The 27,463-nt window shown below is 44.6% G+C and overlaps 1 protein-coding gene and 1 pseudogene across 2 annotated transcripts in view; one reads left to right on the top strand and one right to left on the bottom strand.

Moving 5' to 3' along the window:
- Nucleotides 1–27,463, bottom strand: part of ZNF469 (zinc finger protein 469) — a 288,356-nt gene that overhangs the window by 175,307 nt on the left and 85,586 nt on the right. The window lies entirely within an intron of this gene.
- LOC118611626 lies at nucleotides 10,556–10,674 on the top strand (annotated as a pseudogene).

Here is a 27,463-nt window from a genome sequence, read left to right as displayed (position 1 = left end):
AGAGTAGCCAAATGGATAAGAAAACAAGACCCGAATGCTGTCTACAAAAGACCTACTTCTGATCAAATGACACTCACAGACTGAAAGTAAAGGGATGAAAAAATATTTCACACAAATGGAAATGGGAAAAAATGCCAGGGTAACAATACTTATAGCAGATAAAATAGACTTTAAAACAAAGGCTGTGATAAGTGACAAAGAAGGGCATTATTAATGATAAAGGGATCAATAAATCAAGAGGACATAACCCTAGTAAACATATATGCATCCAACATAGGAACACCTACATACACAAAGCAATTATTGACTGACATAAAAGGAGAGATCAACAGTAGTACATTCAGTAGAAGAATTCAACACCCCATTGACATCAATGGACAGATCTTTCAGGCAAAAAATCAACAAGGAAACAACGGGCTGAAAAGACTCACTGAACCAGATGGATTTAATAGGTATTCAGAACATTTTACCCCAAAGCAGCATAATATACATTCTTCTCAAGTGCACATGGAATATATTCAAAGATAGACCACATGTTAGGCCTCCAGTCTCAATAAATTTAACAAGTCTCAATAAAGTTAAGAAGACTAAAATTACGTCAACCATCTTCTCCAATCACAATATCATGAAACTAGAAATCAACTACAAGAAAAAGCTGGAAAATACACAAACACATGGAGGCTAAATAACATGCTACTAAACAACAAATGAATTATCAATGATATCAAGAAGGAAATCAAAAGATACTTAGAGACAAATGAAAATGAAAACACGATGATTCAAAATCTATGAGATATAGCGAAAGCAGTCCTAAGAGGGAAATTTATAGCAATACAGACCTACCTCAAGAAATAAAAAAAAAAGCTCAAATGAGAAATCTAACCTTACACTTAAAAGAACTAGAAAAAGAATAGCAAACAAAGCCCAAAGTCAACAGAACAAAGGAAATAATAAAGATCAGAGTGGAAATAAACAAAATAGAATCTAGAAAAACAATACAAAAGATTAGTCAAAGCATGACCTGATTCTTTGAAAGGATAAACAAAATTGACAGATTCTCAACCAGACTCATAAAGGAAAAAGAGAGAGAGAACTCAGATAAATAAAATCAGAAATGAAAGAGGAGAAATAACTATAGACTCCACAGAAATACAAAGGATCATAAGAAAATACTACGAACAATTATACGCAACAAATTGGACAATTTGAAGGAAATGGATATGTTCCTAGAAATATACACTCTCCCAAGAATGAGTCAAGGAGAAATAGAAAATCTGAACCAACTGATTAACACCAAGGAAACTGAATCAGTAATCAAAAACCTACCATAAAACAAAAGTCCTAAAGTAGATGGTTTCATAGGCAAATTTTACCAAACATTTAAAGAAGAATAAACACTTATTCTTTTCAAATGATTCCAAAAAATTCAAGAAGAGGGAAGGCTCCCTAACTCCTTTTATGACCCCACCACTACCTTGATTCCAGAACTAGACAAAGACATGACAAAAAAATGGAAACTATAGGCCAATATCTCTTATGAACATTGATGCAAAAGTCCTCAACAATATATTAGCAAACCAAATTCAGCAATATGTTAAAAATGTCATACACCATGATCAAATTGGATTTATTCTTGGGATGCAAAGTTAGTACAATATCCACAAATCAATTAATGTCATACACCACATTAACAAATTGGAAACTAAAAACCATAATATCATATCAATAGGTGTAGACAAAAGTTTTGACAAAATGTATCATCTGTTTATGATAAAAACTCTCAGCAAAGTGGGAATAAAAGGAACATACCTCAACATAATAAAGGTCACATATAACAAACCTACAGCTAACATCATACTCAATGGGGATGTTAAAGATGTTTTCCTTAAGATCAGGAACAAGGCAAGGATGCTCACTTTCACCTCTCCTCTATAACAATGTATTGAAAGTCTAAGCCACAGCAATAAGACAAGAGAAATAAAAGGTATGCAAATTAGAAAGGAAGAAGTAAAATTTTCATTATTTGCTGATGACATGATACTATACAGAGAGCACCCTAAAGATTCCATCAAAAAACTGTTAGAACTGATGAATTAATTCAGTAAAGTAGCAGGATACAAAATTAATATTTAGAAGTCAGTGGCATTTTTATACACCAATGATGAACTTTTGGAAACAGAAATTAAGAAATTAAGAAAATAATTGCATCGAAAATGATAAAATACGTGAAAATCAAATTAACCAAGGGGGTAAAAGATCTGTTCTCAGAAAATTATGTCATTGAAAAGAGAAATTGAAGAAGATGTAATAAATGGAAGTATATACCATGCTCAACATCATTAAAATGGCCATATTACCCAAGGCAATCTATAGATTCAATGCAATCCCTATCAAAACATCAATGGCATTTTTCATAGAGCTAGAACAAATAATCCTAAAATTTATATGGAATCATGAAAGATTCCAAATAGCTATGACAACCGTGAGAAAGAAGAACAATGTTGAAGGTATCACACTACCTGATATCAAACTATAATACAAAGCTACAATAATCAAAACAGCATGGTACTGGCATAAAAATAGATACATTGATCAATGAAACAGAATAGAGAGCCTGGAAATAAATCCATGCCTATACGCTCACTTAATATATGACAAAGGAGGAAAGAATGTACAATGGGGTAAAGATAGCCTCTTCAATAAATGGTGCTGGAAAAATTAGACAGATACATGCACTGAAAGAAAGAAAGAAAGAAAGAAAGAAAGAAAGAAAGAAAGAAAGAAAGAAAGAAAGAAAGAAAGAAAGAAAAGAAAAGAAAGAAACTGGACTACCTTCTTACACCATATACAAGAATAGACTCAAAATGTATTAAAGACTTAAATGTAAGATCTGAAACTATAAAACTTCTAGAAGAAAACATAAGCAATAAACTCTCTGATATTGCTAATAGTAATTTCTTTTCGGATATATCTCCTTGGGCAAGAGAAACAAAAGAAGAAAATAAACAAATGGGACTATATCAACCTAAAAAGGTTTTGTACAGCAAAGGAAACCATCAACGAAACAAAAAGACAACCGACTGATTTGGGGAAGATATTTGCTTATGATACATCTGATAAGAGGTTAATATTCAAAATATATAAATAACTCATACAACCCAACAACAAAAAAAAAACACACAAAAAATCCAATTAAAAAATGGACAGAAGACATGAACAGATATTTCTCCCAAAAGAAATACAACGGGCCAATAAGACACGAAAAGATGCTCAAGGCTGCTAATCATCAGAGAAATGCAAATTAAAACCACAATGAGATTTGACCTCATACCTATCAGAATGGCTATCATCAATAAATCAAAGAACAAGCGTTGGGGAGGATGTGGAGAAAAGAGAACTCTCATACACTGTTGGTGGGATTGCAAATTGGTACAGCCACTATATAAAACAGGCTCTCAAAAAATTTAAAATGGATCTACCTTTTGACCCAGTAATTGCACTTCTGGGTATTTATCCAAAGAAAAACCAAAACAATAATTTGTAAAGATCTATACACTCCTATGTTCATGGCAGCACAATTTACGATAGCTAAGATATGGAAGCAACCTAAATGCCCAACAACAGATGATTGGATAAAGAAGTTATGGTTCATATATACAATGGAATATTACTCAGCCATTAAAAAAATGAAATCTTACCATTTGCAATGACATGGATGGACCTAGAGGTTATTATGCTGAGTGAAATAAATCAGAGAAAGATAAATACCATATGATTTCACTTACATGTGGAATCTAAGGAACAAAAAAAAAAACAACAACAAAATAATCAAAAACAGATTCACGAATATAGAGGACAATCTGGTGATGGCCAGAAGAGAGGGGGCTGGGGGCTGGGAGAATGGGGTGAAGAGTTGAAGAAGTACAAATTAATAGTTGATAGATGGTCACGGGGATAGGGAGCATGGCATAAGGAATGTTGTTAGTATTAATGTAATGTCTGGGTGGAGAGCCAGAGGAGAGAAAGAGCAATCGAGGGGATTGTTTTATAAACTATATAAATGTCTAACTAATGTACTGTATACTCAAAACTAAAAAGTTTGAAAGCATGGTGTAGTGTGTTAAAGATGACTCCCAAAAAGATATTCCAAAGCCCCAGAGCTGTGAATGTGACTTTATTTGGAAAAAGGAGTCTTTGCAGTTGTGATTAAGTAAAAGATCCTGAGATGTGATCATCTTGGATTAGGGTGGGCCCTAAATTCAATGTACTTAGGAGAGAAAGGAGAAAGCACACAAGATGAGGCTCTGGGACAATGGAGGCAGAGATTAGAGGGATGCATCTGTAAGACAAGGAATGCCTGGAGCCACCAGAAACTTGGAGAAAGGCAAGGAAAGAATTCTTCCTCAGAGACCCCAGAAGGAACCAATCCTGCCAACATCTTAATCTTAAACTCCTGGCCTCCAGAACTGTGAGAGAATAAATGTCTGTTGTTATAAGTATCCCCATTTGTGGTCAGCCACAGGAAATGTCTACTCAGGCCCTAGCTGACCTGAGATGGCATGTGTTAGATATGCAGCAGGCTGAACAGCATCTCTTACCTGGGGCAGGAGGCTGTGCAAGACCCATCCTTTGCCATAGCCTGGAGGGTGCATGCAGAGGCTTTCCTTCCCTCCAGAGAATACCACACTTTGGCTTTTTTGCAAAAATATGTATTCTGGCTCTACAACCCCCTCAGAGAGAAATACCCATGTGACCAGTGAGGCTTTTGCTGGACAGGAGAGGAGATGCAGTGCCAGAGCGTGATAACAGCCCACGGAGAGCATTTTACAAGTGACAAAGTATTTCCTCTTACATCATCTCACTTGAGCCCTGTTTTATAGATTCGGGGATGAGGAAACCAAGGCCAGGAAGAGACGGCATCCTGTGACAGAGCCAACCCCAGCCTGTTCAATGCACTTTGGTGAAACAAGAAAGCGGCCGGCATTGTTCTCTGACACTGGGAAGTCTGGGATTCACTATACTCACTCCTCATTATGAATCCCAAAGCATCTCATCGGAGCTGAGACCTCACTGGTTTTTCCATTTACAAGCAGTGCTCCAGGTTTTGTACATGGTGAATGACATCTGGCCCACATAGCAGGCACTTTCCCGGTCTCACTTAAGGAAGCACTAACAGAGGGAGCCACAATGCTGCTGGCTTCAGGATCCCAACAGTGAATTCCAGGTGGTAATGAGAGCCAGCATGAGGCCATTACTCTTTCGGAGAACAAATAGAAAAATCTACAGGTCATGGAACCATCTGTTGGAAAGTATCAGGAGTTGCTGAGGTGATGTGAATGGGAGGAGGATTTTGGAGAGGGGAAGATCAGGGAGGTATGCCAACTTCTACAGCTGGGGGCATCTCCCGATTATAGACGTGGGCAAGAGGTGGGAATCCCTGTGGCTTTATACCCAGGGGCCACTGCTGGGGGACAGAGAATCAGTGGAACTCTTGGTAGAGACTTCAGGGGTTTCAAGATTATGACCCCTAGGGTCATGTGGTGATTTCTGGGACTATATGGAAATGGGATATATGAGAGGCCCTGGAGAAGTAGAGTCACAACAAAGTTTAGACTTCAGGACTCATCAAAGGTATGGGTCAAAAAAGAGCATATCAGGCTATCTAGTTGAAAACCCCGAAGGACCAAAGGGCAGCTAGAGGGAGACTGAGTTTGCCAGGGATGAAAGCTACTTGGCTCAGCAGAGTACCTGGCTGGTCACCTTAGCAGAGGGAAGGGTAGCACTCCTTAGAGGAAAATAGCATCAACAAGAGCCTCTATAATATACTTTATTCACAATGCTTAACATTCAATTAAAAATTATTTGACATGACAAAAGACGGGACCACATGACCAAAAACCAAGAGTTAACACAGATCTTAGAAACAGACTAAGAAGTGAATCAGCAAAAAGCAGACTTTAAATATAACTATGCTGAATAAGTTCAAGAAAATAGAGGGAAAGATGGAGAAATTCACTAAGGACATTCTAGAACTAAAGAAAAAATTTTAATATCTCAAAAGAAAGAGCACATATTAAAAAAAAGCAGAAGACAGAGTTGGTAAGCTGGAAGACAGGTTAATAGAACATAACCAAACCGAAGCAAGAAAAAAAATAATGTAAAATATAGGAAGATATATTGAAGATAAATTAGATATGGTTAAAAGTTTAACATGCAGTAATTGGAGTCTTGGGAAAAGAGATAAAATATGACAAAAAAAATATTTGAAAAGATAATGAAAGAAATCAGCCCTCCAAAATCCACAAAATTAGAAGCATGATAAATACAAAGAAAGCCACATCTAGGCAGATCATATTAAGACTTCTTAAAACTAAGGACAAAATCTTAGAAGATTTCAAAGAAGCAGCATTGAGACTGACAGCTAACTTCTCAATAGAAAGGATGGAAGTGCAAAGGCAATAAAATATCTTTGAAGTGCTGAAAAACAGTATCGACCAACCTAGAATTCTGTGCCTACTTAAATTATCCTTCAAAAATGAAGGCGAAATAAAGCCATGTTCAGCCAAGTAAAAGCTGAGACTTTGTTGCCAGAAAGACTGTCCCAAAATAAATACTAAAGAGAGTTCTTCAGACACAAGGAAAATGACAAGAAAAACATGCAACTGCAGGAAGAAATAGAAAGTAACAGAAAGAATAAATATGTGGATAAATACAAATGAATATTTCTTGAATATTGGCTACACGAAGCAATGATAAAATAAATTGTGGGTTTAAAGTCTATGTAGAATTAAAACGCATGACCACAAAAACACAAAAAGCAGTAGGGTTTAAAGAGAGTTAAGTTATTCTAAGTTTATATTATCAGGGAGTGGCAGAGGTAATAATTTGTATTAGATTGTAATAAATAAATGCCCATTTTAATCTCTGGGGTAACCATTAAAACACTTGTAAAAGTTCGTAGAGGGAAATAATGGAATAATAAAAATATTTAACGATCCAAAAAAAAGGCAAGACATGAGAAAAAGGAGAACGTAAAAGAGATGAGTCAAATGGAAAAAAATCATAGCAGATATAAACACAAATAGTAATTCATTAAGTACAAATAGGCTACTGTAACTTAATGACTAAGATTATTATAGATTAGGTAAAAATCTATACAACAAAATCCATCTATATGCTAATTATAATAGACATATCGTAATTATAAAACAGAATGTTTGAAAAATAAAAATATAGAATGAAAAAATCATTCAAATAGCAACCAAAAAATAGCTGGTGTAACTATAATAATATTACATAAATGAAGCTTTAAAGAAAGAAGCATTATCAGAGGCGCAGAGGGACACTTCCTCATGATAAATATTAGGATTCTCAGTTTGTCTTTATTCAATAAAAAGTCAGCAGAACTAGGAGAGGTAGAGAAACCTATAATCACACCTCTTTCAAGATACTGAGAGTGATCTTGGTTCCTTCTTTTAGAGACGAACTTTTTAAAAGGCTAAGCAAAAAGCTAACCTAGCCTTCACAAAGAGCATCCACTCTATCTGGAACCCTTGTTGTGAGCCAACTGCAGATGGGCAATCATAGAGAAAACTCAGGGCATGCTCTTGTCAAAAGGTGACCAGTGAATACTTTCTAAGGGAACACAGCCTCTTTATGGAGTAGGTTAGTTTTGAGTGGACACACACTCCCTTGTATTTAATTCCTATGCCCAAATTCATTGCTCTTTTCATTCAAAAGTAACCTCAGCACTTCCCTGAGGTTACTCATTTCACAGTATGAACAGTTCCCTATTAAAAAGACATGGGGGTAGCAGTTGGGATTTTTTGGCAGCCAAGATAATAGCGGCCACCTAAATCTGAATATTTTCAAACATTCTTTAAAAATTGTGGAGAACAAGAGCAAAACCACACAAATTCTTTGCCTTCAGCATATATACATAACAAAGAATATTAAAATTTAAAAGTTAACTGTAGATAGAAAAATAAACACTAATTTCAAACAGTTATTTCTTGAGCTCTTACTGCAGAAAACTGTGTGGGAGTAGAAAGAGTCTGGAAAACAGAAGGGGAGACTGAGCTAAGAACACTCCCAGCAAGAGAAAAAATCATCATAAATGTGACAATACCAGAAAAAAGAGTTTTGATAAATCAGAACGCTACAGAAAAGGCTCTTAGAAGTACACACAAGATTGAAGGAGGTTTCTCAGAAGGCAGTTCTAGGCAGTAGGGGGAAGGTGCCCTACAGAGATAGCATGATGATGAGAAAAAATTAGGAAAGAAATTTAGGATCATGTAAGACACTAAAATGTGGAAGAGCACACAACCCCTTCTCCATGCTCACCCCTAAGGCTCTTTGTTATCCTAACAAAAGAGTACTCTTGGATCCAGAATCTTGTAAACCATCCAGTCGCATCCATAAAATGCAGATATGTAAGAAGTCTTCGTCTATAAAATGAAGAATTTGCCCTCTTTGAAGGGGATCAAACAAACAAAAAAAAGATAGTCTAGAAGTCCAAGCTTCTAGATTTTCCATTCTCATCCTGGCTCAGATACTTTCCGAGTCACCATGAAAAAATACACTCTCAGTTTCTCTCTCTCTCTCTCTCTCTCTCTCTCTCTCTCTCTCTCTCTCTCTCTCTCTCTCTCTCTTCTCTCTCTCCACCCTCTCTCCCTCTCCCTCTTCCCTTCACTCCCTCCCCTCTCTCTCCCCCTGAGAGTGTATATGCATACATACACACTCATTTTGTGGGATGGAGGAGCCGAAATTTTGGGACAATGTTAGCAAAGGGAAAAAATACAAAGCTATTATAAAAAAAATAAACAAAATATGAGAGTCAAAGTATTTCAGATGATTAAAAATTACTGCCCTCTCCAAATAAAATGAAAAAGGAAAGAGAAACATAACACTCCAAACTAAATTAGATATTCTCAAACAAGCATTTGGATATATGCAATTCACCTTGAGATGTAAATCCAAAACCTAAGAACAGAAATAGATGCATTCCAAAACAAAACGAAGCACAGGAAGAAGTTAAGTAAACATTGATTTTTTACCTTTTATTTTTCAACTAGAGTTGACATTTGATATTATTTTTATTAGTTTCAGGTGTAGAGCACAGTGGTTAGACAGTTATATAATTTATGAAGTGATCCCCCTGATTAGTCTAGTACCCGCCTGGCACTATACATAGTTATTACAATATCTTTCATAAATATAGATGTAAAAATCCTCAACAAAATATTAGCAAATTGAATCCAATAAAGTATAAAAGAAGTATACAGCATAATCAAGTGTGACTTATCCCAGATACATAGACTCTGTTTCAACATTAGAAAGCAATTAAAGTAATCCATCACATCAATAGATGAAGAAGAAAAATATACGATCATATCAATAAATGCATAAAAAACATTTGACAAAATCTAACACCCATTCACGATAAAAATCTTTTAGTAAACTAGGAATAGAGAACTTCTTCAACTTGATAATGACTATCTACACAAACCTATAGCTAACATTATACTTAATGGCGAAAAGCTCGACACTTTCCCACTAAGATCAAAAACAAATCACTTCTTTTCTACACCATACTAGTTAATTCAATTAGACAAAAGGGGAAATAAAAGGTATACAGATGGGGAAAGAAGAAATAAAACTCTTTACAGATGACATAATTGTCAATGTAGAAAACCTTAAAGAGTTGACAAACAAAAAAACTCCTGGAACTAATAAGCGATTACAACAAGATTGCAGGGTACAAGGCTAATATACAAGAGTCAATTGCTTTTCTATATAGCAGCAATGAACAAGTGAAATTTGAAACTAAAAACACAATACCATTTACATTAGCACCTCTAAAATGAAATATTTGAGTATAAATCTAAGAAAACAGGTACAAGATCTATGTGAGAAACACTATAAAACTCTGATGAACAAAATCAAAGAACTAAACAAATGAAGAGATATTCTAAGTTTATGGATAGGAAGACTTAATATTGTTGAGATGTTAGTTCTTTTCAACTTGATCTACAGATTTAATGCAATCCCAATAAAAATCTCAGCAAGTTATTTGGTGGATATTGGTCAACTAATTCTAAAGTTTATATAGAAACACAAAAGACCCAAACAGCCAACTCAGTATTAAAAGGGAAGAACAAAGTTGAGGACAGACACTACTCGACTTCGCAATTCATTATACAGTTATAATAATCAAGACAGTGTGGCATTGATAAAAGAACAGACAGAAAATAGAGCCTAGAAATACACCCCCATAAATGTAGTCAACTGATCTTTGACAAAAGGGAAAAGACAATACAATGGAGCAAAGATAGTAAAGATAGTCTTTTCAACAAATGGTGCGGAACAACTGGACATGCACGTGTAAAAAGGAAGAAAAATGAATCTAGACACAGATCTTAGACACCTTTCACAGAATTAACTCAAAATGGATCATAGACCTAAATGTAAAATACAAAACTATAAACTCCTAGAAGATAACATAGGAGAAAACCTGAACAACTTTGGGTTTAGTGATGATTTAAAAATGAGCCAATTCTACCGCCATGCCACCCTAAACAAGCCCGATCCCGTCTGATCTCGGAAGCTAAGCAGGGGTGGGCCTGGTTAGTACTTGGATGGGAGACCACCTAGGAAGACCAGGTGTTATAGGCATAAAAAATAAAAAATAAAGGATTGTAAGCTGACAAGTTCCTTGCAATCTGTGAGGTCAACCAAGGGCTGCTTCATCTAATAAATAGAAAATAAAAATAAAAATGGGTCAAAGACCAGAACAAACACCTCACCAAAGAAGAGACGCAGATGGCAAATAAGCATATTAAAAGATGCTCCGCATCATATGTCATCAAGGAAATACAAATTTAAGCAACAGTGAGATACGACTACACACCTATTAGAATCGCCCGAATCCAGAACACTGGTAACAGCAAACTCTGACAAGGATGTGGAGAAACAGAAGCGCTCATTCATTGCTGGTGGGAATATGACATGGTACAGCCACTTTGGAAGGCAGGCTGGCAGTTTCTGACAAAGCCGGACATACCTTTACCGTACTATGTAATAATCGCGCTCCTTGGTATTTACCCAAAGGATTTGAAAACTTAAGTCCACACAAAAAGTCTGCACTCAGGTGTTTATGGCAGCTTTATTCATAATCGCCAAAAGTTGGAAGCAACCAAGATGTCCTTCAGTAGCTGAATGGATAAATGTTCAGACAATGGAATGTTATTCAGAACTAAAAATAAATGAGCTATCAAGCTATGAAAAGACATGGCCGGAGCTTAAATGCATCTTACTAAGTGAAAAAAGCCAACATGAAAAGGCTATATATAATTCCAACTATATGACATTCTGGAAAAGGTAACACTATGGAGATGCTAAAAAGATTGATGGTTGCCAGGGGCTCAGGGAAAGAGGGGATGAACAGATGGAGCACAGAGGATTTTTAGGGCAGTGAAACGACTCTGTAATGATGGTAAATACATGCCATTATACATTCGTCCAAGTCCACAGAATGCGAAACACCAAGAGTCACCCTAATGTAAACAGACTTGGGATAATGATGTGTCGATGCAGGTTCATCATTTGTAACAAATGTACCACTCTGGTGGGAGATGTTGGTAGTGGGGGAGGTCATGTGGATGTGGATCAGGGGACATGCGAGAAATCTCAGTACCTTTCCCTCACTTTTGCTATGAACCTTAAATAACTCTAAAGAAAAAATAGTCAGTAAAAAAAATCTCAGTTGAAAGCACAACAAAAATAATAATAATGAAAAAAAAAATGTTCCATGGTTAAAAAATGCACAATAAGGAAATTCAAAGGGCAATGAATATTTGGGGAAAAAACATAACATGTATCAAAAATACAGGGATAATATCCTTACATAGAGAGAGCTGTTAAAACTTGAGGGTGGAGTATACCAAAGACCCAACAGAAAAGGGAGCAAAGATGTGAAGAGATGATTCACCAAAAAATATAAAAGTGGTCTTTATACGTGTGGAAGGTTGTTCGACATCACTCACAGCATAAATACAAATCAAAACTGTCATGTAATATCATGTCCCACCTCTCAGAGTGCAACCATCTGAAAGCGTCACTGCAAACACATTCTGTTGTCAAGGCTTTGGGGAAATGGGCACTCTCAAACTCTTACGATAAGAATGCAAATTGGTATGCCCCATATGGAGGGAAGTTTGGCATGATCTAATAAACTACATGTGGACTTATCTTTGCTTCAGCAATCTCACCGCTGAAATGTACTCTGAAAATATACCTCTAATAGAGTGAAAGTACATATGCACAGAGTTATTCACTGCAACACTGTAATTGCAAACAACCTAAATGCCCACAGAATGGTTGAATGAACTAGAGTCCATCCGCATGCTGGAGTACTATGCAGTTGTAAAAAGTATTGAGACAGTCCTCTATAAAGTCTTATGGAGTGATTTCCAGGATACGTTGTTAAATGGGAAAAAAAAAAAGACTATAATATGCCATCTTCTGAGTAAAAGGAAGGGGAGTAAGAAAAAAAATGTGCTTATTTTTGCAAAGAGAAACATGGGAAAAATAAACCAGGAACAAATGAAACTGTTTAGCTGCAGGAAGTGAATGACGATAAGCTGGAGGAGACGAAGCAAGGCATGACATTTTTTCTGAATATACTTACTTATGTGTAGTTCTGTGGAACCCATATTAATATATTACATACTCAAAAGTAAAAAAGATGGGGAGGTGACTCTCAATGGATTACAGATAGAACAAAAGAATCTCACTCTATTTCCAATTAATACAATTTAGAGAGGGGTAAAACTCACCCAAAAGTAATTTTCGAACAGTATTTCAACTAAGGACAAAAAGAAATGTAAGAAATAGTGAACTCTGGTAAACAGATCTTTTTTTTCACAGTGGGGTGGGTTAGCAATTCTGAAACTATTTTCTGTTTGTTCTAAGGTTGAGAAAAGAAGTAAATACATGGAGGATAATGGAAGCCAGGTTTCTTGCTGTTTGAGAAGGAAGTTACAAGCAAGGAAAGGGGAGAACAAGAATGAATCCAGTGGTCTAGGACTGGAGTTGAAGGTATTGGCATGAACTCATGGTCACACATATTAGGTGTGTGTTTATGCACTGGAGAGAGATTATAGATATAATGTGCCTGGTCGTTTCCCTTCCTCTCCCTCTCCCTCTCATATTTCCTTGATCAAACCCCTGAGAGGTCCCAGGAGCAGCATACAAGTGGCAACAAGCATACCTAGCACACATATCTTGAGATCATTTGCACTTACAGGAGGCTTCTTGGGAAAAAATGCCAGGTTACAAGGCTAAGGCAGAGAAAGTACAAGATGAGCCGGGAATATCTTTTTACATCATAAAGGAAGGAAGTACTCAAAGAATGATGGAGTCGCGTCAAAAGGACACAGGAATCAGTTCGAAGGGGGTCTCGCTGGCCAAATCTGGAACAATCTGGGCATCAAAATATATAATGATAGCAATAAATTTAAACCCATAAAATAAAATAAAAATCCATGAGCCCATACTGACATAAATACATAAATGAAAACATAACTAAATGGGAGAGAAAGATCTCTTCCTTATGGTAGGATGCTCACTAATACATGTAGAAGAAATGATAGAATAAAGAAAATATAATTTAGTAATCACAAAATTTAATGAAGTACTACAGGACGTTAATATATTCTCAAAACATCTCACAAAATTAATTGCTGTGGTAGGCTAAATAATGGCCCCCCAAAACATGTCCACGCCATAATTCCCAGAACCTATGAATGTGACCTTACAGGGAAAAAAGGCCTTTGTGGATGGAATTAAATTAATGATCTTGAGATAAAGAGAGTTTTCTGGGTTATCCAGGTGGGCCCTAACTGCTATCATTTATATCCTTAGAAGAGTGAGGCAAAGGGAGACTTCGGACAGAAGAGGAGAGGCCATGAGAAGACCAGACAGAGGCTGGAATGATGCGGCCACAAGCTAAGGGACGCCTGGAGCCACCAGCAGCTGGAAGAGGCAGGAAGGACCCTCGCTCCTCAAGGCTCCAGAGGGATCTTGGCCCTGGTGACACCCTGATCTCAGACGCCTGGCCTCCAGACCATAAGAGCCAGTTGCTGTCATTTTAAGCTACCCAGTCTGTGGCGCTTTGTTACTGCAGCCCCAGGATCCTCACGCCAGTCATTGGCCACTTCCCAGTGGAGAAAACTTGTGACTCCCTCACCAGGTGGTCGGTTATCGACCAGCAAGGGGCCTGTGGCATGTGCCTCTGGACAGGACACACGAGCAGCGCAGCCTCACTTCTGTGCTCAGTGCTGTTCCTGCCGGAGGCGCATGACTTCCGGGCTCAGCTCCAAGAGGCACGGCAGTGCACCCTCCAGGTGACGAGGTGCGTGACACAGGCAGACGGAGGCTAAAGGGGCTACAGAGTCATGACGAACACAACACTGGCTCCCAGTCAGTCCCCGAACCAGGAACTATTATAATTTGTAAAATTTTTTTACTATGGGACAATAGGCTAGATAATAGGAGTGTATTAATGTTAATTTTCCGATATCGAAAGTTGAACTGTGGTTATGGAAGAGACTATCCCTTTTCTTAGGAAACATACCTGAAGTATTCGGGGGTGAAAATAAATACATGAAATAAGTGAGAAGTTCCAAGCAGGGTGTCCTGAGCGGCCCCCGTCAAGCCTCATCTGGCTCACACGTCTGCTCGCCCCGGAGCGGGACACGGGGGACCCCCCTTCCTTAGGCCACAGCCGAGGTTCGGCAGCCCTTCGCTCCCTGAGCCCAGGGCCAGATCAGCAGGAAGCCTTCATTCAGGGTGGTGCTGGGTTTTGTGTTCCTCCCAGGGCTGAGCTCGCCGGTTGAAAAGGCAGCGAAGATCAGAGCAAGTCATGGATCCTTCAGACCCTGCACTGCTGTGGGGATAAACAAACTCTGTCTCCACTGGCATTCTGTGTGGTGCTGGGCTCGGCTCAGCTTTTCCTAAGGCCACTGCCCAGGGCCTCCTTAAAAATCCTGGTTCTCTGTGGGGGAGGCGGTGCCCCCTTCCCTGACCCCCACGCCCTCATCCCTCAGCTCCCTCCAGTGTCCTTATCAGGGGGCCCGCCCTCCTTCTGTCTGGGACCCTCCGTGACCCCCGGCCCCCGTTCCTTCTCGGAACGTCCTCAAGGCTTGGCCTCCCCGCCGACTTTCCTTGGTTTGCAGGACTTCTTTCCAGATCCGTGTTAAATCCATCATTTTTCTGGCCCACATGCGTCCTGACACACATCACTCTTCTCCCCCCTTCGCGAGGCTCAGAAAACCCAGTTTCCTCTTCATAAAAAGCGTCTGACGGGACAGCGCCTCTCCGACACTTCGTCACGGCGATGGCGGGTGCTGTGACTGGGAGCCGGCCATGGCGGTGCTTTGGGCCCTGCCCGGGTTCTTTGTAGGGCCAGCTGGGCGTTTTCCTTTGAGCGAAGTCGTACGGAGAATTCCAGCATAACTCCAAGATCTTATATTCCACCTTTAGAGTTGCCACCTTGGAGCTCAGCCCATTAAATTGATGTGAAGGAAAAGACTGACGGTAAGGCTGATGGTAAGGCTGTTAAGGGTGTTTGAATACAGGATTAGAATCCTAAAAAACATGGCCCTCTCGAAATACAGCCAGATGGGGAACTCTGCCAGGAACCCCATTTCCGACCCAGGCCGTCCGTGCTCGGGCGCCCTCCAGGAAACTCCTCAGCTCTCCCTCCTGTCCGCAAGGCCCCCAGAATCCCTTCAAGCAAGCAGGAAAATAATCAGGGGTCACAAGATGCTGACTTTCTATTGGGAAGCCTCTCCGTGTGGTTTGAGGTTATGTATTTGGATATTATTTTCCTCATCCACCATTTATTTTCTTAAAATAATCAGCTCCCTTGGATTCTTGTGGCAAGGAGCTTCCAGTAATGTCTGTGGTGAAATCAGGGTGCTGGGAAGGTTGCGTGATTTGAGCAAGGACGCCTCAGGAAAGAAAGTCCGTAACATTCCGATAGTATACGGTAGGTCTCTGCTCCCTCAATGACACCTTTGAATGCGCTCCGCTGCTTTTTACATTATAAATAAAGAACTGGCACACGCTGAGGTTGCTATTGGACGCCTGCGGCACTGCACTCGCCAACTTCCTAGATGCGTGGAGTCGGGCTGCCAGCATCCAAGCTGGAACTCCAACTTAACTTCATAGCAAATGACTCCGTTTTCCATGTCGGGTCGCATCCAGGTTTCCAGAGTGACAGCGAGAAGCTGCAGCCTTCTCAAGGAAAAATACGACGCCCCACCTATGACCTTCGGCTTTCCGAAGGCCAAGTTAAATCACGTGGGGGCGGGAGCAGAGGCATCTGTAACCGACCCCAAAATGGCCATCCGCCCTTGCTCTGTCTGCGCCTCATGCCTGATTTCCTCTCGGAAAGGTAATCCTATGTTCTGGCTGACACGGTTTTCGGCCATTTTAATAAGCATCTTTTCTCTCTTCTCCACCCATCTCCCTCTTGACAGTTTTCCATGGTGAAAAAGGAGGAGGGTTTGGAGCATGGGGGTGAAGCGCAGGGGTAGTTCTGTGAGGTCACGCCCGACTCACGCGCACAAGCGATTCCACTTTACCTGATTCCCAAGAATCTCAGAGCCAAAGCTCTGATCACCGCTAGCCACTTTATGGGGCTTATGACACACTTGAAATAAAAATTCATCTTATTTCAAAATTCATACTTGTTATGGGTTGAGTTATGCCTAATAATGAAGTCCCAACCCTGAGACCTATGAATGTGGACTTATTGGGAAATAGGGTCTTTGCGGATGTGATTAAGTCCAGATGAGGTCACTGGGGGGCCCTGACTCAATGACCGATACCCTTGTAAGAATAGGGGGACTTGGAGACGGAGAGATACAGAAACACAGAGAAGCATCCATGTGAGGACAGCGGCAGGGATGGAGGGATATGGCCATAAGCCAAGGGATGCCCGCAGCCACCAGGAGTTGAGGAGGCCAGAAGGATCCTCCCCTAGAGCCCTCAGAGGGATTATGGCCCTGCTGGTCTCCAGAACTGTGAGAGGATAAATTTCTGTTGTCGGAAGCCTCCTGGTTTGTGGTCCTTTGTTACAGAGGCCCCGGGACACTAGCGTAAGCACCTGGTTGGCCAGGCTGCCATGGAAACTCAGGAAGCACAGAGCGGGTGAGACCCTTAGACACACCCCGAGCAGCAGGCACTCCTGATGGTGGAGGAGGTCCTGGGCACGGGCGGGGGTTGGGGGGCGGTGGGCGACTCACCGCTGAGGCTCTGAGGGCCTTTGTCCTCCCATGCCCAGATCTCGGCGATGTCCAAGGCCGATGCCCTTTCAGGCTGGGGGGCTCCTGCCTCCCTGGGAAGCTACCTACCCTCTGCTCAAGCACCGGGCCAGCGCAGTCCCCGTGGGTGCACCCTTCCCCACCTCCGGGTCTCCCTCGCCACATCCCCCTCTTGGCTCTGACTCCCTGATGGCTGATTTAAACATTCCTTTTGTTCCCGAGCCTCGTTCACTCTGCATTTGTCACGGGACTTTTTACTCAGATTTCTGTGAGTCTACCTGTGCCGCGTGGCAAGGCTCTGCCACAGTAAAGAGGACGCCATGCCCAACACTCAGGATCTCATAATGCCAGACCCTCCGGGGCACAAAGCCTGCCCCGGGCGCCCTTATTTCTGGGCTGCTAGACTGCCTACCCAAACCCTTTTGAACGCCCACTGCTGCCCCTCGTTCTCTGCACTGCCGGCTGCTGGCCCAGAGATGGGGGTGGGGGTTGGCGGGGGCTGGGGATGTCTCTAGCGGGAAAGAGTGAGGAATGAGGCACACTCACCAGGCCCCACCCGGGAAGCATGAACTTAGTCATTTTTTCCGACGTTCTCTCCAGAACCACAGCCTATTCTGCACCCCGAAGCCTCAGGTTCTAAGGGGAAATGGACCTGGATTAGCCAAGCTCTCCGGTGCTGCCCGCTGCGCTGGTTCTTTCTGGGACAAGAAGGATAAAGTGGAAGCTGAGCTATCACCTGCACCAGACGCATGCTGGGACAGAGTCTCCATGTCACTCTGAGCCACGGCCCCCACCTTGCCTGGCACAGGTGGCTGCCCATGGGGGCATCCCAGGTATGGCCCCATTTCTGGGACAGGTAGATATCACTCACCCAGAGGGGTCTCCATGCTAACAGGGGCAGGACAGCCCGGAAGCAGGAAAATGCCTCTGATCCCCATGATCCCCAAACCTGGATCTGCTGCTGCCTCCTGCAGGGGGACAAGCTCTGGGCCTTGTTTCCTCCAGTGAAACGCAGACTGCGAGTTCCGACCTTCTGTGTTGCCATAACGTGAAGGGCACATGAGTGTGATGTGACGGTCGTTCTCGTAACTGAGTAATAATAATAGCCAATGCACACTAGCGGTCATGAGGTCTCAGGCACCTGAGCACTGGGAGGAAGGAGCCTATGGCTGCCACCCGCTGTGTTAAGCACCATCCTTGGGGTGGGTGGGTGGGGGGGAGTCCCTGAAATGCAAATCTCCCTGGGAGGGGCCTTGCAGGATCCACTGGAATCCCCAGTTTGGGGAGTGGTCTCCTGCTGCAAGGAGAGAGGAGGAGAAAGGAGGAGATGGGGAACCGGCAGGCAGCTGAGTCCCCTGGTGGCAGCACTGAGACCTCCGCACAATCTGTGTGTTAGTCAAGAGCACAGATGCCAGGGCAGCAGGGCCCGGCTCGGACGGCGCCCACAAGAGATCAGCAGCCAGGACACTTTCAAGAAATTCGTTCCCTTTCAAAGTCTCAGTCTCCTTATTCGTAAATGCGAGTGAGCACGAGAGCTAAGACTCTGCCAGGCCCCCTGCGCCGTTCCAGGCGCTTCCGTGCAACCCTAGAGGCAGCCACCATCTTTACCTCCGCTGTGTCCCCTGGGGGTGCGCACCGGGGCCCACAGCCAGTCTGGCCCGAGGCCTGTTTGTGTGTGGCCTGTAGACTAAGATTGACAATCGCATATTTACCATCTGGCCCTTTCTAGAAAAAGAGTTTGCCATCACTGGTCTAGATGGGTAAACTGAGGCACGCAGCAGGCCAGTGACTGGCTGCAGGTCACAGAGTCAGGGAGAAGCAGTAACAAGAACAGTATCTGGGGCCAAAGGGGAGTCCATGGACACGGAGGGGACCCAGAACTGCCCGGGTCCCTGCGCGAGTGACAGTGCGCTTGAAAAGAAGGTTGTTAGTTTGGACAGCCCGGCCGCTGCTGGCACACAGAGGTCCCGTGCAGTCAGAGACAGAGGTCCCCAAGGCCAGGGTTGCCTGTCCTCTCTCTTGCAGGTGGAGCAGCCAGGGATGGTGTCAGGAGCATGGGCTGGAGCATGGGCGGAGAGCAATCAGGAGGTCATGGTGGTTCACATGCAGCGATTAAGGGTCTCAGGCAGCTCTCAGAAAACTGCAAACACACGTGTTTATCAGAATTCTTCTATAGAGTCACATCTGATGTGTTTCCCCACTTTGACAGTGAGACCAGGCAAAGGAAAACCAGCTGCCAGTCCTCTGTCCAGGCTGCCCTCACCTGGCCATGGTTGTGACATCCAGCCCGAGGGCCAAGCAGACGAAAAGCAGCAGCATGGATCAAAGCAGAGTTAGGGCCAACCTTTTGAAAATGCTATTTTTGGATCATAGACCATTAGTCCAGCAACGGTGAGGCAATCCGTCTGCTTCAGTTCAGCTGGGGAGCTGAAAGATGCAGATGCTCGGAAAGCGCTCTCTTCTCAGAACCAGCCTTCAGTTCTGGGTGGCAGAGGGCAGGTCTCATCCTTTCTGCAATTCCTCCGTCCTCCCTCTAGAATGTGGGGGTCAGCGAGATAATTTCTCAACTCCCTCAGCCTCCGAGGGAAGGCTTTCATCCAATTCCTGGACACAAAGGTGTCTCTCTTCTTGGGCCACCTTTGAAAAGCAGGCACATACTGGCTCTGTCTCTGCTTCTAGTCGCACCTGCTGGCTCCTACTCAGTCTAACCTCTTCCCAGGTGCTACCTCTTCCAGGAAGCCCACCAGGGCTGGTGGTAGCACTGCTACCTTCGTGCCCCCATCATTGCTTGCTCACTGACTATATACACACATCCCTTTCATCCATTTGTCATCCTTTCCACAGGGGTGAGAATGCCTCCCCTCACCTGCCTGATTATCCCCACTGCCTAGGAGTGAGACCTGAAAGTGCTCAGTGGAGGGTGTTGCACGAATGACTGGTGACCAGAGGCAGGTGTGATGAGACTTATGATGTGCCTTCTTGGACTCAGGCCAGTGGAGGAACCGCCTGGGGTTGCCAGGGCTGGAAATCACTGGAGTTTCAGCCCGGCCCTTCGCCATCGTCCTCATGCCCCTCCACCCATCTGCCTTTTGGTTTCTCCACCGAAGAGAGAAAGGGCGCAGAGAGCTTGCTTTGGGTGATCAGGGACATGCATGTGGACCCACTCCCAGGTACCCCATCTCCGTGGGTCCCAGGTGGGCAACTCTGCTTCTCACCATTTCCTGTCCAAGGCTCCCAGCTAGCGAGCTTCCTGGGAGTCAAGAAAAACAATGCAGGGAGTATGGGATAATCGGAGGGCTTCTACAGCCCTGTGAGTGGGTGCTGCCTATCCTCTCTTTAGCGTGCTTGGGGCCACTGTTCCCTTCCCAGACAACCCAAACAAGTGCCATTTGTGGAAAGCAGGAACCCTGAAATTAGATCCTGCTCCACTGTGAAAATACGTGGGTGGTCCGGGCCGGCTGATTCTTGAGACAAAGATGGGATGTTCACCAAAGAATGTCCAAGGAGAGAGAGGTGGGTGCAAGGGCGCCTTTATTCAGACAACAGTTGGCACAGAGGCTGGAGATGACTTCTCAGATCCACATACTTTCAGCATCCTCAGAGGCCTGAGGCGTGGGGTGGAATGCTTTCCCGCTGGCCCACTCCCACCACAAAGACAAGGGCACTGCAGGGCTGGGCGGATTCCACTCATCTATCAGACACTTGCCAGGTGTTGGCTGGAATTTTCCTCCCTAAACACCTTTTTTATAATGAAAAGTTCTCATCTTTCCCTGGCAAGCTCCACTGTTTGCTCTCAGATAGTCCTTTTGTCTTGGGGCTGGTGAATGCCAGGAGGTTGGGGGACATGCTGGGGACAAGCTCACAAACACATTGCTTCCCAGGCAGGCTGGGCCAGCATTCTTGAAGTTCCTCTGGAAGCTCACATTCACCTGTGGCTCCCAGACCAAGGAGCCGCCATGCTGGCGAGGCTGGGAGGAATGCTGGGAGGGGAGACTCTCTAGACCATGAACACACAGGAGCATGCAACTGGGGACTTGGCCACAGGCCGTTGCTGTGGCCCACGGGTCCCCAGTTTATATGACGAGCAGGTGCACAGCAGCTGACAGGCAGTCCTTGGAAAATATCCGCCACTGCCTCAAAGAGAACCAGCAAGGCCCTTAGCTTGCTAGATGGAGTCTCTCACCAGATGAGATCAGAGTGTAAGTCCCCAGAGGTATCTTGAGGGAGGGTGAGGGCCAGGGCGGCACCATCAGGCCATAGCCCACCTTAGATTCCAGTGCTCCCCAAAATATACGAAGGGGAGCCCTGGCAGAACCTCGCCGACACAGAACACCAGGAGGCAGCAGTGTTCCTTGCTAAGCAGAACGTGCACCGATAAAGATGGTGACGCTCGACCTGGCCCTTGCTGGGGCCATCTGAGCCAACGTTTACAGAATCTGAGGCACACAGTCTCATCACGACACCCCTGAGAAACCAACACAGCGATTGCCCCTATTTTTAGTAGACCGAGACTTGGAGAGGATTCAGGATTTGACCAGCCCACAGAACCACTAACGAACAAAGCCAGAATTCAAACCTAGATTCCACAGTCTTGAGGCCTGGATCATTAATGACCCATCCTGCTCATCATCAATCCATCAAGAAATCTGTCAGCCCCACCCTTGAAATATACACAGGCTCTGGCCACTTCTTACCTCCTTCGCCACTGTCACCTAGGCCCGAGCCACTGCCCTCTGGTCATGCACTTTCTACTGCGGTCACTGCTAGCCATGGGTGGCTATTTAAACTCAAAGTGATTAGAATCAAATAAATTTTAAAATGCAGTTCCTCAGTTGCATGAGACACGTTTCAGGTGATCCATAGCTACTCATGCCTGGGGCGATCGCAGAGGTGGAGCATTTACACCGTGGCAGAAAGTCCTGTCGAAGGGTGCCGGTCTGGACTATTGAAGTCGCCTCTCACTGGTCTCTCTGCTTCCGTACTGCGCCCCACTGCAGCTTCTTCTCTACCAATAGCCAGACCAAGCCTTTTTATCAAGTAGAGATCTACATGGCTCAGTCACTTCCTTCAGGTTTCTGCTCCAATGTCACCTACCGCAGAGACTTCCCCGCCTTCCCTATCTAAAATAGAATCCCTATCCTCACTCTTCATCCTTTAAGCAGCTCTTTCTTCAACACACATGATGTGGAATACATCCCAGTATCGTTCATCTCACTCGCTACAATGTGAGTTCCATGGTAGACGCTTCCATTCGCTCTATCCCCAGACCCCAGAACACAGCAGGTACTCATTATTTTCTGAATGAATGAATGTACTATCTTTATCCAGATTCAATGGGCATGGTGGTTTTAAAATGTGCCCCACGCTCTTGGACACTCCTCCCTTCAAAAGGTGGAGGTTAATTCCCCTCTCCTTGAATGTGGAGATTCACTGCTCATGAATAGAAGGTTGTGGACATGATGGTATGTGACACACAAGCCAAAGACAAAGACACTGCAGGCTGCGCCTGGCTCTCCTGATCGCGTGCTCTTGGAGGATGTCGGTTGCCACGGTGTGAGGATGCTCGCGCAGCCCTGCGGAGACAGCCACGTGGCGGGGACCGAGGCCTCCTGCTAGCGTGCGTTCTTCTGGCATGAGCTTGGAGGTGGACCTCCCGGGCACGCCTCCATGAGACTGCGGCCCAGGTGGCGTCTTGACTGAGACCACGAAGTCAGGCCCACCCTGCTGCTCTCGGGTTCCTGGCCCATAGAAATTCTGTGAGATGGTGAACATTTATTGCATTCGGCTATCGCTTTTCGGGGTCATTTGCAATGTGACGATGATAACTAACACAAGCGGGAAGAGCTTGTCTGAAATACCAACCTGGCCATGTCATCTGCAAACTTTGGCGCCCACACCCTTGAGAAATACATCCGCTTTCCCTTCTGCATTTAATCCCACGGGACACATGTTGACTATGTACCTGCTGTGTATCTAGCACTGAGAAAAGAAAGATTAAAAATCTTTCAGTCTGTGGATGAATCAGTGTGAAGAGGCTGTCCCTGCCGGTTTCTGCTCTGGTGGCCAGAGAGCCCTCTCCCTGTCTCTCCGTACTCGAGGGCAGAGCCCCAGAAGGCAAAGGCATCGTCCGGGCGGCTGTCCTCTCCCACGTCCCGCATGTGCTTCCTGACATTCTTGCTCCACTGTGGAGGCCAAAATGGCAGCTCTCCCCTACAAGCACGGTTTATCCAACGGCCTCAAGGGCACAGCCAGCTTCCTAGATGTGATGGCCTCAGGGATGTAGTCTAAGACCAGTAAATCACAATGAAATGGGCGGCAGCCACGTTCTGAAGGCGGTCAGTGGCAGAAACAGACTGACGAATTACGGCCAGCTGAACAGAATGTTCCCACTCTGGAGAACCCAAGTTGAACATGACCCAGACAAAGAGGAAGTGGCTTTTCAAGAGCAAGTTGTCCATTCTGAGATATCTCACTAGAGGTGCGGGCAGTACTTACTGTCTCCGAAGAGCAAGGAGAAACTTGGCACTGAGGCCACGTGGACTCCAGGAAAGAGCCCTGGTGTGAAATGAAACCATGTGCGAATCCTAATCCCGCTCTTCCCGGCTGCGTGGCCTCACTGCTGTCTCTTTCCTGTCTACGAGAAGCAGGTGATATCATGGTGCAAAGGGCCATCGTGAAGACCCAGAAAGAGAGCAAGAGTGAGATACCCCTCACGGTCCATGGCATGCGACTGCTGAACGCCGTTCTCCATTCCCTGATGGCATCTTTCCAGCTACTGTCAGTGGTTGATTCTCAGTGGACTTTACTCCACTGAAACCTCCTTCTCACACTGTTCAAGCCCTCATGGGGGAAGCCCACGCTCGGCAGAAGGCAAACTTCCTAGGTTGTAGCCTTGGATGAGAGGGGGAGAGCCAGACCAGGCTGGGCCCCACCCCTCGTAAGATCACACATGGGAAAAACCCCATTCAGAGCCACCTCTGACCTGATTCACACAGTCTCCTTCCATGCCCTCCTCCCACCATGCCAGCTGGTCACAGCAGCAGACCTAACCTTGCGCCAGCCCCTCTCAACTGGTGGCCAACGGGGTTGGGTGCTGGTCACACAAATCAAGCCTGGGATTCAGGGCACTCAGCTTCTGAGCACAAGTTCACATTGTCATTGTCACTTTGGATGAGTCATACCCCTTTCCGGGCCTCAGTTTCCCCACAAACTGAAAGGGTATAATCGGGTTCAGAGACGCCAATGTTCCAAGTGCAGCTGGGCAGACAGGGGTGAGTCAGAGTGCAAATCTCAAGTAAAGAGCGAATATTGCTGGTGTGGCCTGAGACATCGGGAGATGTCTGTGGATGGCGTCCCAGCCTCCTCTGGGTGGAATAATTCCAGTTTCTCAAGTCAATTGCCATGGGACTAGTTATCTGACCATCAAATCATCCTCAGGGCTCTCTCTGGAGCTCCATCCTGTCTTCCCAACCCCACAGAGGATATCCTCAACCAGTTTACACGGAATATAAATTACTCTGGAAGAGATTTCTGTTTAGATAGCTCGGGGTACAGAAAGCAATAAAAAAGTTATCAGGCCCTTTCTTGATGTTCCCAGCTTTGTTCTCGTTTGCACCTTTGGGACACTCCAAGGTCTCAGAGTAACTGCCCATTTCTACCCTTTCTTTAAAGAGAATTCCACACGACATTGTTTGTCGGATTTGTCTATTTGGTGAGGACTGTCACCACCTGTGTGCCAGGCCCTGAAGATATGTTAGATTTGACTTTCAAAACCAACCATGCAACATTATTCCTGGACTGGGGGGTGTGGGTGGGGGAGGGCAGACAACCACAGCCTCCAAATTTGCTCCCGACCAGCCTCTTACTTCTTTAGTAGATTGTCTCTCATCAGCAGCCTGGTATCAAACCATCGATGTGAACCAAGTCATGGATTTTCAGAAAACCACTCGCCGAGGCCCCCAAACCAGCCAGACATGGTTAGTGGCATAGCCATGGCCCACAGCTGCACCTTGCGCAAGACCAGAAAGGCAGGCCCTACCACCCTCCCCTGGCTCTCTCTAGCGTTTTTTAAGGCTGGGAAATTTTGTTTGTACACAGTGCAAAAATTCACGCTCATCTGAAAGCACGTCCGTGTGCGCATTATTTATTGCAGAGGTCTGTGTGTAATTACAACGCAGCCCAGCTGTATTCTGAGAACAGGCAATTTGCAAGGAGGTTGCCGTGCCTTGCAGCATGGCTCCTCGCCCAAGCTGGCTCTCTGTTGGGGCTGACGTTAGAATTATTCCCTGGGAGGCCATGGGGTCTTCCCGACTAGAACCCCAGAAAGTTCTCTGAGTGTCTTCGATCTGCCGCCTCCCACATGACCTGTTCCACACAACGTGCTCGGGTCCCTCTAAATCGCAGAAGCCAACCTCACTCTTATCTTTTTACTGCCTTCAAACGGACAGAACAACAGCTGACATTTCCCTCTTGGCTGGCATTGTCCTGGCATGGCAAAGGTAGATTTATGCAAGTCAACTGAAATGCTGACAAATCACTAGACTGGAAAACAACGAAGAGCATAAATCTGTCCCCGAGCAAATGACAACAGCATGGGGAAGGAGAGGAGGCAGCGTGAGATCCTAGGATGCCCCCTCCCCACATGGAGATGGGAAGGGCCTGTGTGGTGATGTCGCTCCTTCCTTTGGGAGCTAATTGCCTGCAGACACTGGTCGAGCACCCGGTGCCCAAAGCCACCAGGCCCGTGAGCTGTGAGGGTCCCACCAGGAGAAAGAGATGAGTTAATGCAAGCTATTTCTTCCTTTGTCCCACTGCCTGGTACGTGCAGGGAAACCAACCTCTGCCAAGTCACAGAACGGACCCGAGTGGTACCCAGATCAATTCCCCATCTCTCCTCTAAAAGCTACAGCTCCCTCCCTCCTCAGTGCGGAAATGACCCTGCAGGGTGCTGATGTGGTTAAGTGAGCTCTGCTCTGGCCACCGCACTGCCATCTGCTGGCTGTGTGACCTGGGCAAGTTATTTCATCTCCAGGCCTCTAGTTCTCATCTGAAAGAGGAGGATGATTGATAACCCCAAATTTGTGGTAACCAAGGTCAAGAACTTGAAAGGGTGGCTAGAAAAAAGACAATGTTCAACAGATATTGGCCCTCATCAACAATATCATCACCATTATCATCAATACCACCACCATCACCATCACCACCATCATCATCACCATCATCATCATCACCATCACCTCTATCATCATTATCATCACCTGCTGTGGACTAAATGTTTGTGTTTCTCCAAAATTCATATGTTAAAGCCCTAATTCCCAAAGTAATGGTATTTGTAGGTGCGGTCTGGGGGTCCTGAGGGATCGGTGCCCTTATTAGAAGACACACAAGAGATATGCTCTCTCTCCCCCCAGCATGTAAGGATACATGTTTGCAGACCAGGAGTGGGCCCTCACTAGACACCGAATCTACCCTGACCACAGACTCCTCAGTCTCCAGAACTGTGAGGAATACGTTTCTATTGTTTAAGCCCCCAGTCTGTGGTATTTTGTTATAGCTGCGCAATCTGGCTAATACACCACTATGTCAGGTACAGTCTTTTGGATGAGTGTCCCCCTACAGGGAGATGGGTCAGGGAAGCAATATCAATGCCAGGGATCTGTAGATCTTCAGTATCTTTGACTCAAGCTAGGTAAGGTGAGAAGCCTGGACCAGGCAGTTCCGAACGTGCCTCCTTGGTAGCTCTTTTAGAAAATGAAGGAGAAAAGACCATAAGCTGTAAGAGGGAAAGAAATAGGGAGATGCATGGGTTAGATTCCATCCCATGAGATTTAAGGTCACAAGTGTCTCAAGGACATTGTGCTGGGTCTCAACTCTTTGCCCCTCGAGAACCAGAAAAATAGGAGTGTGAGTCAGCTGAGTAGAGCCAGAGTTACAGGCTGGTAGGTGGCCACCTGCTGTGTCCTCTGTGGCAGGGGTGAGGGAGGGGAGGGAGAGAGAGAGAGAGACAGAGACAGAGACAGAGACAGAGAGACAGAGAGAGAGACAGAGAGAGACAGAGACAGAGAGAGACAGCTTCCTCCTCTTATCAGAGCACTAATGCCATCATGAAGATCCCACACTCACGACCACATCTA

Source organism: Rousettus aegyptiacus, unplaced genomic scaffold (genome assembly GCF_014176215.1).
Source record: "Rousettus aegyptiacus isolate mRouAeg1 unplaced genomic scaffold, mRouAeg1.p scaffold_m13_p_14, whole genome shotgun sequence".
NCBI classification, from domain to species: domain Eukaryota; kingdom Metazoa; phylum Chordata; class Mammalia; order Chiroptera; family Pteropodidae; genus Rousettus; species Rousettus aegyptiacus.
This window is presented reverse-complemented; position numbering and strand designations above follow the sequence as displayed.